This window comes from Hippoglossus hippoglossus, chromosome 11 (assembly GCF_009819705.1).
Source record: "Hippoglossus hippoglossus isolate fHipHip1 chromosome 11, fHipHip1.pri, whole genome shotgun sequence".
Lineage (NCBI taxonomy): Eukaryota > Metazoa > Chordata > Actinopteri > Pleuronectiformes > Pleuronectidae > Hippoglossus > Hippoglossus hippoglossus.
Genome location: NC_047161.1, coordinates 20468306 through 20487995, shown reverse-complemented (window position 1 = coordinate 20487995; position 19690 = coordinate 20468306). Strand labels below are relative to the sequence as shown.

General features: G+C 39.6%; 1 non-coding gene across 1 annotated transcript; it reads right to left on the bottom strand.

The window, feature by feature from the left end:
- Positions 1 to 359: 359 nt before the first annotated feature.
- trnas-gcu lies at positions 360 to 441 on the bottom strand. The gene has a single exon. It is a non-coding gene; the product is annotated as a tRNA-Ser (tRNA).
- Positions 442 to 19690: the final 19249 nt, after the last annotated feature.

Genomic DNA, 19690 nt, shown 5'->3' with positions numbered 1-19690 from the left:
TTTATTTTTTGTGAGTGATCTCCTGTGTGCTCTGTGCGCCTGATGGCACAGTCACGTTCACTGCAGCGATTTTACACACACTCGTCGTTCATGATACACGCACAGTGTTAGAAGATATTATTAAAAGCTATTAATGACTGTTAATAATATATATTGGATGAATGGTAAGTTCTCTTTAATATATTTAGGAGGAAGATATTAGTTAATTCTTTATTTATTCTATATTATTTCACTGAATCCTTGTTTGTCTCAGTTCAGAGGAATCTGAATGGAACCTTTTGTCTCAGTACATGGGGCAACCCTAACCCTAACCCTTATTTATTGTTGCCTAGAAAACATGCAAACAGTTAACTCCATTTCGACGAGGATGGGATTCGAACCCACGCGTGCAGAGCACAATGGATTAGCAGTCCATCGCCTTGACCACTCGGCCACCTCATCCTGCACATACAGTTATTCAGGATCTATTGCTTCTTTGTGTGAATATTTGGATGAAACCGGTGAGATTTGAATGCATACAGTAAATATTATCCACCTCAGACTTCCAGGGAAGCTCCTTAATAGATAATAGACATTGATTTCATTCTCCTCTCACTGGATTGCTTGTCATGTGGCACAGGAGCAAAGACATTGATAGGAAGGACGACATCTGTAAATGTATTCAGGGTGTTGGTGCCTGCATTCAGGCGGTGATTAGCCTGTAATCAGCGAAGTACAAGCTGATTATTAGGTCTCGATCATTAGCTCAGCTGACTTCAGGGAATCTGCTTTCTAACCACCTATTTCCTCTCTTCTGCATTTCTATCCTTGATTAGAACACACTCCTCTGATTTCTGTAGCTGTGGCAACGACACAGTCTTATCCGATCTTAGAGATGTCCATATCTCTCTGTCCTCCTGTGATAAGAGTTTAAGAGAAGAAAAACAGAGAGTATAGTGTCACATGGTTTTCCAAACAATGGTCAAATTAAATATGAGCTATGTATGAACCATCAGCAGCTTTAGTCCTCACAAATCAGAATATTGAATAGAGTTAAGAAGAGCATAGAGATCGCTGCAAATAAATCCAAATAAATTAGTGGAATGCAGATTCACATAGGGATTATGTAAATGAAGTATGGGGGGGAAACACTTTCCAAACTATAGACATGGCAGATTCACACTGAATTTAGAATGCAGGTCTGTCCACACAGGAGCAATGTGTTCCACATCATTCATTCAGCCCAACATTGACTTCCTCTCAGCTGATTTCTTGTCACCGAAACAACAGTGAAAGAAATGTGCAGATTTATATCAATCTCTGCAGCTGTGTTAGTCTCATCAACACTTGTTGCCTTTTTTATGGAAAACAATGCCCAGCGTGTAATGCTCAGTCAGACAATGACAAAGGTTAAGAAAAGGAACTGCCACAAGGAATAGAAGATCAAGCATAAGTGGACAGTATACCTCCTCTGGGAAATGTGGCTTTACCTATACAGCATCAGCACACTGATTTATTATGGACAGCCTCACGCCTGCAGGTGATCAATCACCTCACCAGTCAGTTGGCACATGAGCTCAGTATGAGCTGAGTATTTCTCTGCATTTTCAGTATTAACTCTTAAAAGCTGAGGCTAGTAATCTCGGAGAAGCTAGCACGAGCGGGCTACGCTTGAAAAAAATGCAATCGATACATCCCACCCCCTCCCATTGGCTCTCGTGTCAAAGCTACACCTTTTCATTGACTCGGTAACTTCTGGTTATCGTGGTGTATGTCTGCCCGGCTGAAGACTTTGGTCATGTGCAGTGAGAGCGTGGGCGATGGTGCGTTCAGGCAGACCGTTTGGTTAGTGACAGACAGGTACCAAGGCCAAACATCACTGAATTAAATTGTTGTCCTATTTATTACAGTCCTGTGGGGGCCACACACATAGCCTTTTTTTTCAGACCTATTTATGTACTGATGGCTTTCAGGACATGAAGAGGATTTCAACAAATAAGAAACAAGGTGTTTTGGAAACAAAATACCAACCCTACCTTTAAGCCACAGCTGAATGTTTGATTGTGGCAAGTTGATAAAGACAGTTTGGCGACACATGAACCAAAGAAAGCCAGGTACTTGAGTGAAATCTTTCCCCAGCCTGCTGACAGACGCTGACCAGATCCAGTGATCAACAGAAGCAAATTCAAGTTCAACAGACTGTTTTACTTGTTTAGACAAGTTTGAATATGGTATATGTATACTGCACAGTTAGAAGTATTAATACACAAGAGCTATTTGATGTGCGAATGATTCAGATGTCTGGAAACAGGTCAGGATGAGGCCTGGATAGAGTCAATCAGTATGAATTTCATGTTTCGCATTCGAGCCTGAAATTATTCCTCTTGCAGTTTTTAGAGCGCTATTCTACCAGCAATTAAGTATTGTGGTAAAGTTTGTCAAATTAAAACATATTAAAATCTGCTTTCCACTTGCTCCTTGTACACATTTCGTCTTCTTCTTCCAAAACATCTTTTACCCTCATGATTCTGAGGTTTTCTAGGTTTCAAAAATCCTGTTTCTCTTATCGATCGGTGTCTGGCTGCTCTAACATCATGACATAACGATTTGCAGTTTGTGGTTTTGTGGTCTCGCAGTGGTTTGGTCATTAATGAGGAGTTGTCAGATATTGTTGTCCTTTAAAAAAAAAAGATAGAGGAGAAGGGTTGGGTGGATGGATGGTTCCACAGAACATAGGATTTTGACACAGGAGACAGCTGTATATACTTTTTTCATTTTGAAAGAAATAGTAAGCATTTCAATCATAACACAACCATAACTACACATTTATATTATTGTAGCCATGACAACGAAGGTCCCGTAGGGCTGGAATTGTAGTGGCACTGTTTTATGACACACTTCCATTTGTGGTATCAGAGGGCAGGAATAAATGACCTACATATATGGTGTTGTTGTTGTTGTGACATCAATCTGCCTCCACTGGGCTCCACCACGAACATCACTCTGAAAAAGCTCAACAGCCCAATGCAGACATGTGCTGTTGAAGCCTGTTCTGGACCCACTTGTGATCTGTGAATTTGACTACTCAGGAGAGCAGAAAATCAGCTCTGTGCTCACTCTTCTTCCAGCCTCATGAATCTGCCAGAGCGCTCTCCAATCTTGACTTGCAGACTGATAATAGCTCAAATTTGTTTTGTGCCAGCTCAGTGGTTTTGTCATTCATAAGCTGCCACACCACAGCACAAGCCAGTTTTATCTTTCGGTGAAAATATTCACTTCAAGTGCGGAATAACTTCACTTAGTCACTGCTCTGTCTCTGTGAACCTCCACTTTTTTACGAGCTGAACCTGGAGCTGTGAGGGAGCAGGTCAAGAGCCTCATTGATCTCAGTCTCAGATGGCTGTATTTTGTTCAAAGCCCTTTGGTGCAGAGTGTACTGTGTACTTCGATCTATGGATGATTTATCAAGTCTGCACTGGCTGCGACTTGCTACAAGTCACAACACACTGCCATGGTGATTAATTATGTGCTTGAATGGCAATACAGACTGTAAGCTTGTACATGATGTGACAAGACGGGTCAATAACCAGCAGTCATAATGGGCCTTTGGAGAGGAAGGACCTACTGGTGTGATTACATTTTACAGCGCGGGGGCCGAGGAACATGGAGAAACATGGCAGAATCCATGCTGTATATATATATATATAATTAGCATCTTTACAGTTTAATTGTACATTATTATTATTATCACACACAACAACAGCGGCAGCTGAACAGTTACAGATGCCCTGTTACACTTGTGTAGTCAGTGTTGGAAGAATTACTCTTCAAATGTATTTCACTAGTATTAAATAGATATTTTTAAGATAATACAATGTTAGTAACATTTTTAAATACGTTGGATTACTACAAGATTCTCTTACTTTATTATTGTGTGCAAACGTGGCATTCACAGAACATGCAGACTGAACCCAGGAGTCACTCTGATGTTTAGTCGAGCAAAAAGGATAAAGACCCTTTCTTTCCTTGACCTTTTATTTTCCACAACATGATGTTACAGTAAAAAACAAGACAAAAATATAACTACGTGCATTTACAGCTGCATAGAACATTTTGTCCTCACTCTTGTTGCCTTGCAACTACCCCTCTTTAGAAAAAAAAAAAATAGGACAAGAAAAGACAGCATTTACCTTGTCTGTTTCTGCACAACAACAAATAAGAGATAGAAAGAGAGACGATGTAAATTTCCTTCCATGTGCATTGCTGCAAAGACCAAGGAAGCTAGCTTACATTCAGAAATAGTTCTCAAACTGTTGTTAAAATGTTTCCAAATATTGAAGTTTGTATGCTGAACATTATAAGACAGATTAAACTGGCCAAAGACCAGTACACATAGCTAGCTGCTATGCTGATAATGCTAACAGGCAACACACAACACACATTCTTTTAAATCTCAGAGTGAATAATGCAGAATTAAAAAGTAATTAATCATTGCAAACTGTTAATTTAATTAATGTTAATAATATTCTCTTTACCATCAATTTCAATTGTAACTTTGAAATCTATTGTTGTATCCTAAATACCTAACTGTTTATTCTGTTATTCGCTGACTTCTATGACTATGACAATGGCCTCATCTGGTTGGATGAATATATAAAAACAGACAAAATTCATGTCTTTGTATTAGGGTTGTGTGATAATAATATGCTGTCTGTATCGTATCTGGTGGCTGTATCTCTTCCAGTAACCACATGACAAAATATTTTCAGAATTAGGAGAGATTTTGATCAAACATTAAACACATGACAGTGAGGAACCCTGTTTTCTTGTAACTAAGTTTGCATGTATCTAAACTCCAACTTTAAGATGATGTTAATCAAAACTAAATAACTCTTTCAACCTAGTCTGCTGAACGAAATGAATGCAATAAACCTTTGATTCTTACATGAACAAAGCTTATACTTTCCAGATACAAAGCAACAGAAATGCCTGGGAAATCTATTATTTACACACTTCACATGTGTGAACTTAATACAATCAGAACATAGAGAACATAAAACTGCATCTGAACTTTACTCTTCAGTAAACTACACTTCTATTCTACTTTGCTTATGGTATGCTGTGTGTTAATGATTATAAAGAAATGAATTTAGCAACATGAAACATTGTGTTCAAGCACAAAACTGAGGAACTGAGGTTCTGCTTTAAGACCCCTCACTTATTGTTTCTCTTAGTAGAGTCTAAACTCCTTTCCACCTCAGTGACCCAATCTCAAGAGACCTGAGCGAGACGTTTGTAATGTTGCCAGACTCTGTGGCAATTTAGGCCATTTATTGGCAAAAAAAGCCCTCCTGTCTTTGACTGTCGCAGTTGCCCCATAAGATTATGTTGTAGCCGCTGCTACACTGTCGCTGCTGCTGGTGGACCATCGGAGAGATTTTGTAAGTACCCTTTATTTAAACACACACGTTTATAAATACAGGGCCAAGTTGAAAAAAGATGGTTTTTCCCTTTATATTCATTGCCCCGTGTGTCTGCATTTTATGTCCTGAAATCCTTAAACACATAACATTTACAAGTCCTCAGAAATCTTGACATACAGCATTATTTCCTCTTGAATCACCTCTTACACTGGTTGAAGCCTTTTTATACATGCTTGACTCCCCCCACTGGATCATATCAACAAAACTGCTCATTCAATTCAAGATCAACCAATTCAAAAAATGATATGAAACACGATATCAATCAAATATATGATAATGTAAATAAATAAACTCATTGAATACCATAATCCCTACAAATGTTAATGAGGAAATTACCATTTATTTCACAGATCCCTAAATTAAACAAGAAGGCACACTGCTCGTAACCCACTCAAGAACATTTTTATAAAACATAAAATATTAACTTGCATTAAAATCAAACTTGAACATCAAACCAAGGCACATCACCACCACCAATTAAAAATTAAAATAAAATAAAAGGAATTAAAAAGTTTCTTATATTGAAACCTTTGATACTCTTTCTGTGGTGATTTGAACCAAATAGTATGGCAAAATAAATATATTGGTGTGAGTGCCACCCGAGATGATCGTGATTGCTTAGAAAGTGCAAACAAGCTTTATAAAAGAATGATTATTTGTGCAGCCAAAGCATTCCCCAGCACTGACACAGCGCTCTAGAGATCGCTCTAGCTTTGTAACAGTATTGTCCCATGTGATGTCATGATGATGTCAGGTAGATCTGAAAGTGTGGAATGTTTTGTGCTGACACCATCTGGACGTTCTTGCTCTGCAGGGAGTGCTCCTGGGATTCCCTTTGCCTTCCACCAATCTATGCCTCTTCTTCACTGATTAGCTGCTCTGATCTGAAGTTTCCTGACCACGAATCATTAGGGTTCATTGATAGTTAAAATGTTGAGGTCTCACATAGAAATAGGCCCTCTTAATCCCCTTTTCACACAGACCCTGACTCATACATATGTTTTTAAACAATACATCTTCCTTAATTATCTTTTTTCCACTGTATATATAGTTTTTTATTACTAAGAGAATACATGGAGCCAGAATGGTTCCCCTCAATTAGATAAAGGATTTTTCACAAATATAATTTCAGTGTTGTAAAGTTAAATCTTTTTTCATGTGTTCTGCAGTGGAATGAGAGAATGGTTGGGTCCCATGGGGCTTTTCATTACAGAGTGAATTGATCAGCAGATGGGTTCAGCTGCAGCTCTGAATCTGAATGACTTCTACAAACCTCATATTCTACAAGAAGAATTTATTAAATACCTGAATTTCAAACCAATATGAAGCCCTAAATCAACACTGTCAGTAGCCTTGTTTAACATCTTAATTGGATATGTGTGATGATGCTACTTCATTCAGAAGTGTGTCCTTTTTATATTAACGAGGGGTATAATTACAAGAGAAACAAATCATACGGTATATTACACCTTTTATTGCTTTGCAATTTCACAAATCAATAATTATTATTATTATCTTTCATGTAATCACTGACTGATGGAATCAGTCTGCTATATATAAGTTTTGGTTAGGGTTATATCAATAAAAAATAGGAGGTCCTAGAATCATTCACATTTCTGGTGAGTGAGGAGACTGCAATGTGTGAAGGGGACACAGTAACATTGCACGACTGACTGGATGAACAATGGAGTTTCTTTCCTGTAGCCTATATTTATTCAAAATCACCATCTTTTGTTTTTGGGATTATTATTGCATTATTTCTGGAATCAGATTTTGTATTGTTTTCCGTCAAAACCCCTACCCTCTCTCAAATATGTCCTGCCCTTATGCAAATGTTCTCTGCTTCTGCTCAGATCTGTATGGCCACACTCAGATAAACTGTTGCTGCACAATTGTCCTGTGCTTCAGTTTAAGGCCCATTCATGTTTCTGTGTCGTAGCCACACAGTAGGTACGCATGTAGCCTACATAGTGAATGTGAGTTGCTGCAATTACACTATTACACTACACTATTAAATAGCTTGTTTTTGATGACCAGAAATCCTTATCAGTATTTTTCCTTTCTTACTTTATGAACAAACATAACTATTGTATTTCTACATCAATCTTACACACATGGGTCAAAAATGACCCGTATTAATTTTCCATGTTATTTCATGCATGGCTGAGTGTTTTTTTGCTATATCTTTGAAATCAATTTATTTAATCATTTAATATTCAAAATCTTCATTAAATATCTTGTTTTTGATTACCACAAATCAATATTTTAATTTTTCCTTACTTACTTTATGAACAAACGTACATTTTGTATTTTTACATCAATTTTACACACATGGGTCAATATGACCCATACAGTATGTTTTCACTCTGGAACAACTGCCATTCATTACACAAAGCTGCTTTTGCACATCTGATGCATGTTAGTCTTATTTTACAATCCATTATAGTGAGAAAATGTATACAATACTAGATAGCTGTTGACATATTCTTTTCTAGCTAGCTAACCATAGCTAGATCAACAAAATAAAAACCCTGAATAGAACAGTATATACTTAATAGACTGATTGATGTGCATTTGAAAATTGTATTGTGCTTTGGATTTTCTTTATCCAGTGTTAGGATGGCTGGTTGCAATCATTCCAGACTTACGACTGAAAGGGCCATAAAGATGCTGCATGAAGATGAGGAAGATGAGGAGGCAATTCTTGGTCTTTATTCTAAATCTCAAATCTCTGATGATGAGGACCTAGACTATGTTTTCACAGGATCAAACTGCAGTTGTGGGTGTGTCTTGGAATCCAGCTCTCCTAAATGAAGAAGGTTCCTTTTATGACATAGAAGAGTCATCTGATGAGTCCTCTAAAGGGGAAACTCAGACCCAGTCCAATAGATTGACTAAAAACGGGTCTTACTGGAACGAGCATCCCTCCACTCAGGGAAGAACAGCTTGATCCTGTGCAACATAGTCTAGGTCATCAGCATCAGAGATTGCACATCAATCAGTCTATTTAGTTTATACTGTTCTATTGCGAGTTTTATTATGTTGATATAGCTATGGTTAGCTAGCTAGAAAAGAATATGACAACTAGCTAAAAGCTAGCTAGGAATTGTACATATTTCTCTTTCTCACTAGTAATGGATTGTGAAATAAGACTTACATGTACATGCATCAGATGTGCAAAAGCAGCCGAGTGAATAGTATCTCAGGTGCTCCGTAGTGAAAACATACTGTATGGGTCATTTTTGACCCATGTGTGTAAAATTTATGTTAAAATACAAAATGTACGTTTGTTCATGAAGTAAGAAAGGAAAAATTAAAATAATGATTTGTGGTAATCAAAAACAAGATATTTAATGAATACGTAGAATATTAAATGATGACATAAATAGTTTTCAAAGATATAGCAAAGAAACACACAACATGCATGAAATAACACAGGAAATGTATACGGGTCATTTTTGACCCATGTTGTGCATTAGAAGGGGTTAGAGCTACATGTTTATTTGGGATATATATTTTGATCCCGCTATAAGACCGAATATATGTCAAAAGCCATAAAAAAACAACATTAGTAATAGCATTAGAGCAGCTACCATGATGTCAGTTAATGGGGTCAACATGACGAAATAAGGCAGCTTTCCATTTAATCTCTGTACTGAACACCAGATGAATTAACTTTTACATTAGCGAAGTTTGCTCTTTTGGGTGAAGTTACCCTAACCATGAAGTAGCAGCTTAACTCTGGTGCACATGCATTAACTCTGTCCTCCTTCATGCACATATTCCAGCAGCTCCCCTTCCTCATTGTTAGGATGCTTCTCATTTTAATGACCCTGGTTTCATGCCAATTGCGTTAATTTCCTCAATATGTAAATTTTGTTAATGTGAACCCCCCTTTGACTGGCAAAACTGTTGTGAGTTAATGAGCCCTTTGTAATTACAATTGCTATAGCAACAACGGTACCTGGGCCTGGATAATATTACATGCAGTCGGTTTTCACAGTCAGCACACACAGGAGACCAAAGCCGATTAAAAACGTCTCATAATGCAGAGACATTGCCTCGGAGCGCAAATAGGTAGAAGCACAATGCATCGTTAGCCTCTGAAAAACTAAACACTAATGCCATTAAGCCCACAGAATGTAGCATTACAACAGGCCCAGTATTTTCACTATAGCTTTTCATTAGATCGTGTCTGGAGCTGCTCGGCCTAATGAAACCAACAATGAACCAAATCAAAGACTTGACGGTTTAGATCTGAATATTACAAGAAGCGCATAGCACCTCATAATTACTGAAATGAATGTGAAGACATAAAAATGACAACTGGAGAAATGAGGGCCCGACCCTCTATACTGAAAGATGAAACGAATAAGGGGAACTGCTCCACTCAGGTCATAGTGTGATTTTATATCATCTTTAATTTAATTTTAAAGAGTGAAGCCGTAAAAGTAGATTTCTTCAATAAAAAATGATAGTGGGTATACAATTACAACAAAACTCTGGAAGGCCTCAAATAAATTGTTAGGCCTATCCGCCAACTAATTCAACAAACATCTGTCTGTCCGTATGTATATCTCGTAAACCGTTCATCTTCTCAACTTCACACATGGCATGCACCCAGGAAAGTGCAGTGCCGAGTTTGGTACATTTTGGACACGCCATAGGTTCAATATAATAAAAATGGAATAAACATGTATTGTGTGCTCTGTAGCAGTCAGTGGGGGCAGTGGGGTAACTGTCTGTGGTTGTGGACCGAGTTGAATTTCCCTCTATGTCCTCGGATAAACTACAGCAGTGGCCCGTGACAGGTTCAAATCACAAGTCCAAACACAATGTATGAAAAAATAACAACAGATAAGTAAGTGGTTCAAACTTACATAAAAGCACACATGAACAGCAATAAAGCAATTATAGCTTAATTTCAAGATAAAACATTGACTATAAAATCTTAATTTCAGATAAACCAGGAAAGATAAAGATTTTGTAAGTTTTCAAACTTCTCTCCACTATAGACTGTATTTAAAAAGTTAACATTTTAAAAAGTTGATCGTATGTTGTAGGCCTGTTTGGGGAGGACTCACTAATGACAAGGAATAATTCTGAAATAGCTCTACAGCATTAACACAGGCCAAGCAAACAGTCCATTTCAAATAAGTAGGTTTAGAGTGGGCACTGCACTAGTCCTACAAATTAGAAAAGAGCTTTGGATTAAAAATAATGAATAACCTACTGTACCACAGTTGAGAAAACAATCACCTCACGGTCCACTGAAGCTCCTTAGAGAGTTAAGTACAAATGAAGATTTTGCAATTGTGCAAGTGAGCAAATTCCATTTGATGAAAAGCATTTGATATGATAGAATCAATAAGGAACTGGACACACAAGACACCAAAAGTGATCATAAACTAAATTTGACTTGTGTTTAGAAATAAAATATAGATATAGAATTCTTGCTAACCGGCCAACACATGTTGATGGTTCGAACTCCGGCTCCTCCAATTTCACGTGTCAAAGTGTGAATGAGCAAGACAAATAAATAAAGCACTACATTGGTGTGTGTGTGTGTGTGTGTGTGTGCGTGTGTGTGTGTGTGTGTGTGTGTGTGTGAATGTGACTCGTGGTGTAAAAGGCTTTGAGTGGTTTGTTAAGACTATATAAATGTTACAATGGCTGATGGATGGGACTCAAATGCAGAGAATTCCCAGATATAGGTAAAAACTGTTTTTACTCACAGTCCAAAAGGTCACACACTGAATATTAGTCCAGCAATGTTAATCAAATCAGGCAAGGAGCATGCAAAAATCCCAAAACACATAATCAGGCAAAAAGTAACCCACATGGAGGCAATATGAGTAACACAAGAAAGTAAATACACAGAAGCAAAAATAACAATCTGGAAAGAAACAATTGACTGAGCACATTATACCCCAAAGGGTGTTCTGGTGGGGAACAAAGGGGCAAGGAAATGTGAATGAACCAGGTAAGTCGTAAAGTTGAAACAATAACGGAACTACAATGACAGGTGTTAATAATGTACAAAATAAAACAGGAAGTACAAAGTAACATAAGACTTAGTGAGACATCAATAAATGCAGTGAATTATAGTTCTAGCTCAAGGTAACTGTAACCTTTCAGAAATGTAACTATGTGACGATTAGTTTAACCTTGATGACGAAGGGCCAGTGCAACACTATCAGTACATTCTGTGTGTTCACCACTGTATGACAACAAAAGTACAGTTCTCCTGCTGCCAGTGGGTTGCGTCACAGAGAAGAGAATAGTAATCTATGTGGTCATTCAGTTGGGTTGTGTGAATGGTGACGGGTTCACTTGCTGTTGTACCTCCTTAAGTCTTCTTCATTTTTGTTCGGTTTCTTGGCGGATGGCAACCAACATCAAGGTGCATTACCGCCATCTACTGTGTCTTCTTCTTTTTCTCTGCTCGGCCCACTGGTGGGTGGTATGTTCTGTTCAAAGTGCCTTTGAAGTTCACCTACTGCTGTACAGACTGAGGTGCCTTTGAGCAGTGATGTAAACACTTACCTGAGGATTTCAACAAAGATTTGAACGGACTGCATAGGACGTGACAACAATCATATGAGTGAACTGAATGAAGTGATTCCCATCAGGAAAGTGATTTATTTTTTCTTAAAGACCCAAAAAACCAAATGCAACCCTTAAAGGGATAGTTCACCCAAACATTTACTCATCATCTACTCAGCACTTATTAACTTGTGCGCTGTAATCAATTGCTGTGTCTCAATTCAGGGGGAGCCTTTGTAGGATGTGCCCTACTCTGCCCATGAAGATTGTGTTTCACATAGACCACAAAGGCAGAAAGAAAATAAGTCAGTTTGGTCTTCAGAGAATTTCAGTGATCAGTGTCTCTGGCTTGTCCCACCCTTATTGCTGTTGCCTAGCAACAAAGCCAATTGGACATTTTAATGCTACTTGTTTTTTTTAAGCTGTCCAGCTGTTTGGTTGAGTTGAAGCATGATACTTAAGCACTGGATGTCTTGTAGCTTGCCGGCGCCATTACCTCTTTGAAAAACTGTTGGAGCATTTGCTTTTTGGTGATGGAAGAATGCATTTGTCGGCCGCATTTGAAGGAGCCTTCGAATAAGGATAGCCTAGTTGTGCCATAGTGATGTAATCAGTCTTCAAATGCATCCCCAAAAGATGCAGCCCTAAATTGAGACACAACTAATGACTGCATATGAAGATGGAGGACATGATAGCTTCCAAAAGTGAAGCCAAAACATTTGCTTGGTGGCTGTAATATAAATCATAAACTCTGCCCTTTACATGTTGGCAAATGGGACATCTGCAAAACTACATAGTCAAACTAAATAGTTTGTTTTAGGTTTGTTTTTTTCTGTCATGTAAGGGAGGTCTTATCTTACTGATGTATGTTCAAGTCTTAATTTTTCTTTGGTTGGAAGTTTGGTTTTAATTACCTCTACCAACAATGGTATTTTTTCGTCCCAGTACCTTTGTTTGTTTGTTTGTCACCAGGATTAAACAAAACTACTGAATTAATTTCCAAGAAACTTGATGGAAGGATGTGACATGAGCCAAAAAAGAAACCATTACATGTAGGGGCACATCCGGACAAAGGGGCTGATGACCTTGACTTGTGATTGGTTGGTTGGGTAGGACAAACACTATTGTGTACAGTCATTGGTGCTAGTAGCTTGTAGAACAATATCATTCATCCAAAGTGTAACAGAAAAGCAAGGTTGTGCTCTTGGTTATTGATTTCTCCCTTGTTCTCCACCTCCTGGTCTAAAAATACATGGGAGAAGGGAGAGGAAGCAGCATTTCACTGTGATAGTGACTATTTTTTTATTTTGACCAGATGGTAAATGCACATTTGAACAAAGTGAATCATCAGTAGATAAAAAAAATAAGTAATTCTACATTGCCAGAAAATCTAATTCGCCCATGGGGGACCAGGAAGATCTTCGAGCTTGTAACTCTTGAATTTTTGATTGGATCAATGAGTAAGAGCATTTGAGATGTTAGTTAAGCTGTCACCAAGTAATTTAGCTTTTTTTTTCAACCCCACCAACACATTTTCATATTTTGTTAGAGGAAATATACCTGAGTCTGCCATCTCTCAGACGCCCCTTTGTGATCCACAGAGGGAGGCACTGTGACAGAGAGAGCCCAGCCGCTGACAGCCTGTCATAGAGTTAAACTCAGTGTCAGCCGGGCTACACTTTCTCACTGACATTAATTGCAGGTGACAGGGCTAAGTACAAGGCTCTGCACAATGACAATGATGACTCTGGAGGAAATTCTTCATGGTCCCCTCTCCGCCTGCTGTGACAGGAGTGATTATGCAGACTAGGAGCTTGTCAAGACCGCATTATTCGACTTTGGCTGACTGAGGAGACCATATATTGAACAAATGACAGAATCTAAACAGTAAGGTTCTTTTTTTCACTTGGGCTGATTTAAATTTGTATTTCTTTTGAATTGTTCATGTTGTGGACAACATGTACTGTAGTTGTTTTCATCTTTCTCTTAAACATAATCATTTAAATACACATCCTTAGTTATCAGTGAAAATAGCTGATATGGTGCAACAAAGATATCAATTTTAGTTATAATAATCATGTTCATAAATGTAGCATTTACTTGTTAACCAGGGAATAAGGAATCACCAGAGATGATCAAATAAAGCAACAAATATGTTGGCAATGTTCAAACATTCTGTTCCTGTTCAAGATTTATGTTTTGATCCTCCTTTCTTTGCCATATTCATTTGTTTCCACAGTGATATTGTTTTTGAACAACACTACTGGCATGGCTCTAAGTTTGCCACCATTTTGATACAAACTGAAATATCTCAACAACTCAGAGCGTCAAGAACCTTGGTAACAGATATTCAGGCCCTTGAGTCCTATTTCCTTTGGACCCCAAACTTTGGGGTTATCCAGTAAAATATTAAACATTTACCAGCTGGATTACCCACATTTGAATTCCCCTCTGAACAAAATACCAAAATGTATTTTGGTTCATGAAAAAATACCACCAAAGCAAACATTTCCATCAGCCATAGCTATCATCATCATCATCATCATCATCATCATCATCATCATCATCATTATCCTCAGCACAAAATTGTCCTTTTGTCTATGTTAGCAATGATGTTAACATTTAGTTTGAAGCAGCACTGCAGTTAAATTAAGCTTTACAATCATGCTAACGTGATTACAGACTCTTATGCTTGTTAATTGTACAAATATTTGTTTCATGATCTGTGAAAGTAGGAAAATTCATGTTATAGGACAAACAAAACATGCATTATATATTTGACGTCAAAAAAGTAGTGGCAGAGGAAAAGGAAAGGGCTTCCCTGATGTCACTGCACAGAGTTTTTAGGAACAGAAAAACATCAGGGTTTGTTATTGTATGGTTTGGTGATACTGTGAATAAAATCAGGTGTTTCTCAAACATTAGGGATAATGTAACTACACAACTCAGATTTACCTTCAGCCTCAGAGTACCCTGAAGTTCAAGGCCAAAACACTTGCTGACGCTAAAGTGCACAACTAAAGTTATGTCCTCAACATCCGCTGGTGGCCATTAACACCTGCTAACATACTAGTGGTAGTTGGCAACCTAAATTGTGCAGAAGACCTTCAAATGTAAAAGTTATATTCAAAATCTTGTGCTATATATAAAAACAAATAATAATAATACAATGGTTCTTAAAGTCTGATTTCTTAGATTCTAGTTGTATTATTGTGGAAGAGTTACACATTATACGTTCAAAACGTGTTCAACTTTTTGAGTGCCTATCTATAATTCCACCTACTTCACACCAGGCAACATAGTACAAATATATTTCCCATTCATCGTAACCCCATCCTCCAGTGCTATTTTCAACACCTTAAATTTTCAACTGTGGAGCTGAAATGGCGGTTTTAATGGTCCTGATATAAGTGCTTTGAACTCATTGAGTGTAACCACCTTAGAAATGTCCCACTGAATCATTTCATATATTTGCACCATTCCAATTATTCTATAATTTATGACATTAGTAGCTCTGCACGAAGGGACACTAACACTTGAAACTCAGGGTAATGACAATAAATGCACGGCAGTCATGGAAAATTATATAAAATTGTAATTTGTCACAACAATAAGTTAAGATTCAAAACTTACAAAAGGAAAACATTAAAGTAATTTGTTCAAAATAAAAATAAAATAGCAACTCAGAACTGAAACGACAGTGGCACTGACTTGGTTATAACATCTGTCCCAAGAGATCTAATCACAAGTGGTCAGCGTTAAGTATGTGTCTTCACATCTGGCATGAAAATATGTCCTGAATATGTCCCCTGTGTGTGTGTGTGTGTGTGTGTGTGTGTGTGTGTGTGTGTGTGTGTGTGTGTGTGTGTGTGTGTGTGTGTGAGTGCATGTGGCAAGCACACCCTCTGCCCAGTGGTCGTAGCTATTACCTTTAAATTCCTGACCAACAGTAGCTTTCAGACCTCTCTGCCAGTACTCATGAAGAAATGTGGGTTTCTTTTAACAGCAGCTTCTCTACTCTACTCAAACATGTGTCCATCACAACAACACACACACTTCCTGATCTCTGATCTGTTTTTTTATTTTTATTTTAAGAAAAGTACAGCATGAAACACAACTCGTCGAGATTTACTTTCTGTTTCTCGTTGTTGTGCTTCCTTGAATTTAAGAGTTTGAGCCCAGGACCTCCTGCTGCGTTCTTCACGTGTGAAAGACGACCGCCAGAGAAAGTCCAGTCCCAAGTCTTCTTCTCCTTCTTTATTCGGTTTATTGGCAGGTGACAACCAACGTCAAGGTGCATTACCGCCCTCTACTGTGTGTGTCAATATCCTACTTCCTCTTCTTCCCCATTCGGTAGCGTATCTCTTATTACCGTTGATATTTGACAGCTTCTCCTTTGTTCAGTTGAGTGGCGGGTGGCAACCTCCTGTGTTGGAGTGTATATCAGAGTTATCTAGCTCATATTAAATCAGTTTGTCCAATCCTGTCTCCCTCAGCTAATGGAACATACTCCCTATTCCAAAGGTAACTACTATTTCCAAGCTTAGTTCTTCCTCTCTGCTTTGCACTTTTCCTCTTGAGCTTTTCTCGTTCTCGAACACACTTATTAAAGTGAAGCATTACATGCTCCACTGACTCTTCTATAAAATATTTTGTGAGGGGGGGTTCAACACACAGTGGAAGGCGGTAATGCACCTTGACGTTGGTTGCTACCCGCCAATAAACCAAACAGAGAAGAAGAAGAGGCTCGGACATCCTCCGCAATTCATGACTGAAAACGCCCTTAAAATAACAATGTTTTGAACAAGAGGCCGGGCTTTCTATTAGAGTCACAATCCTTTTGTGGCTTTGATCGTCAACATTATTTGAGATCTTTAAAATTGTCTTTGGTTCTTTATCATGTCTTTGATGTGTCTATATGACTTATGGTTGGAAGAAGATACCCTTCATGTTCCATATCAAGGGCATTTTGTACTACCTTGGTTAGCATCGCTAAGTGGAAAGAAACGGATCAAATAGACCTAAACCCAGATATGGAGGAGACTGCAATACAGACATTCACCATGGATACATCTAATGCATTGGAGCTTCCCAGCATGACAGTTGAAACTATTCGCATGCAGATTGAGGATCTTTATACCAAGTTGACTGCGGAGCAGTGGGAACTGTTAAAATCAGAAACACCAGACAACGTCACAAGGTTTCTGTTGGCAGAACTTCTTCTGAACATGACTTTGTCTGTGTCCTCAGACCTGATCACAGCACATGGACACAATGACTTTCCCTTTACTGCGGAGAGTATCCAGTCCAGTCTGGGAGACGCTCTCCGTCAGAGTTTAGCACCGGGCAGCTTAAAAAAGTCTGTGAGTTTGGATCAACTCACTGAGTTGGTTGCAGAGGAGATGACAGAGAGGGTCAATTCCCGCCGGTCTGAGTGCTCCACCAGCGGATGCTCCACCAGCGGATGCTCCACCAGACTGCCACAGTGTCACCAGACCACAGCCAACAAACTTGAGAAAATGGTCAATTGTGTTTGCAAAGTGTTGAAGAAATCTGCCGGCGACATCGAGGGCTCGTTCAAGCCGAAACTACACAGTCAAAAGACATTTGAGCTGATAAACGAGTTCCCTAGGGGGAAACCAACCTCTTCACGCACTGACTCTTCATCACGCAGTTCTCGCTCTGACAGACGAACATCCTCAGAATCATCAGTCCGCAGCAGTGACTATAGGACAAGTGAGGCCATCCAGGAAATCATCGGGAAGGAGGTGAGCGACATCATCGAGCCCCTTGTGGACGAAATGTCAGAATCTGACCTGAGTGGGCTGATATCTGAATCTTCTCTGGAGTTTAAAGCTGCTGCAGATGAAATCTATCAGATAATTAGTGAAGAGGAGAGCGTCAGATCATCTGATTCGAGTAGAGGCTCCAAATCCTCAAAGAGGCACAAGAAGTTTTGGAAAGGAGTGGGGAAAAGGATCAAGAAGCTTTTTGCAAAGTTTTTGGTGACAGCATCGATGCTCAAGATGGGGACACAAGTCAGGAACAAGTTCAGTAAGGAGACCCAAGTCCCGAGTAGTGAGTCAGTCAAGTCTCTGATGGATAGTGTGGAGTCTCTGCTTCTGACAGAGACCAAGGACAGAGTTTCACCTGCAAACGCCCCCGTCCTTACCGATGTCCTCTATACGTACATCACAACTGACATTTTAGTGGCGAGTCCAGCTGAAGTGACAAAAGTGTCTGTTCCTAAGTCCCACAAAAAGATGTTCGCGGACATAAAGGAGAGAGTGATCAATTTCCTGCCATTGATGAACTGGTGGTTCTCAAAAGAGGCCGGTGACTACACCAAGAGGGTGACCTCCGCTTTAATGGAGATTGAGCCCATCGTAGGATCTCCGGTCTCAGAGATCAACAGTGCAACGGAACGGGCAGAGCCCCACAAAAAGATGTATGTCAATCTCGTCATTGACCAGTTCGTCACTCGAGTGTATGCAAAGTCCAAAGTGAACTTGTGTGACGAATCAATACACCTCACTCAATACCTGTTTGAAAAAACATGGGCCGAAGTCCAAGACATTGACTTAGACATGTCCCCAGATATAATCAATGTCCTCCACAAGGCCGTGTTCAAGGACCTGTGTAAGATGTGGGACTGTCCAGAAACGCTGCTGCTTTCCATTTATCGAAAAGAACCAGAGGTCGAGAAAAGAATCGCCGCCTCTATGGAAAGCCACATGTCCAAAAAACCCGGCAGAATGTCCAGATTCTTCTCCTCTTTGAGCAGATTCTTTAAACGGTAGAAATGCTATTGCTTTAAATGAGGACGTGCATATACGTGTCTTCTACTGAAGGGGTGTGGATTCACTCTGGGAGCTCCAGTTTACCACATCCAAACAAAAAAAAAAGTCTGCATGAAATGTTTTCTGTAACCATTTTCTGTCACAACTGTTAAAAAATAATAAAAAATAAGAAGATGAGTCGCAGAGGTTGTCCTCTTGGTGTGAAAGCAGCCAGTGTGTGAGGAGGACCATGCAGGAAAGAGGGGGGGAGAAGGGGGAGCACGGGGGGTCTGCTTCATTAGAACCGAGCTTTGGTTCCATGAGCTCTTTTCACATCTCATAGCAGGTGCACCTGAGGGCGCACCTGCCCGCCGCCCAAGTGGTACCCCAGATACCGAACCTCCCTCCGTCCAACTGCACACTTCTTCGGGTTGGCCGTGAGCACGGCCTGCCTCAGAGACTCCAGTACTGCGGCCACCCGCTGCACGTGCTCCGCCCAGGTGTCACTGTGAATGATGACGTCGTCCAGGTAGGCGGCGGCATATGCAGCGTGTGGACGCAGCACCCTGTCCATGAGGCGTTGAACAGTGGCCGGAGCCCCGAACAACCTGAACGGAAGTGTGACGAATTGGTACAACCCGCACGGAGTCGAAAAGGCCGTTTTCTCCTTGGACTCTGGAGACAGGGGAATTTGCCAGTAGCCCTTGGTCAAATCCAGCGTGGTAAAAAACCGTGCAGTGCCTAGCCGATCCAGGAGCTCGAGTCGACCCGGGGCATTGGATATGCATCAAACCGTGAGACATCGTTCACCTTGCGGTAGTCCACACAGAACCGTACAGACCCATCCTTCTTGGCGACAAGAACGATGGGGCTGCACCAGGCGCTGTTGGACTCTTCTATTAC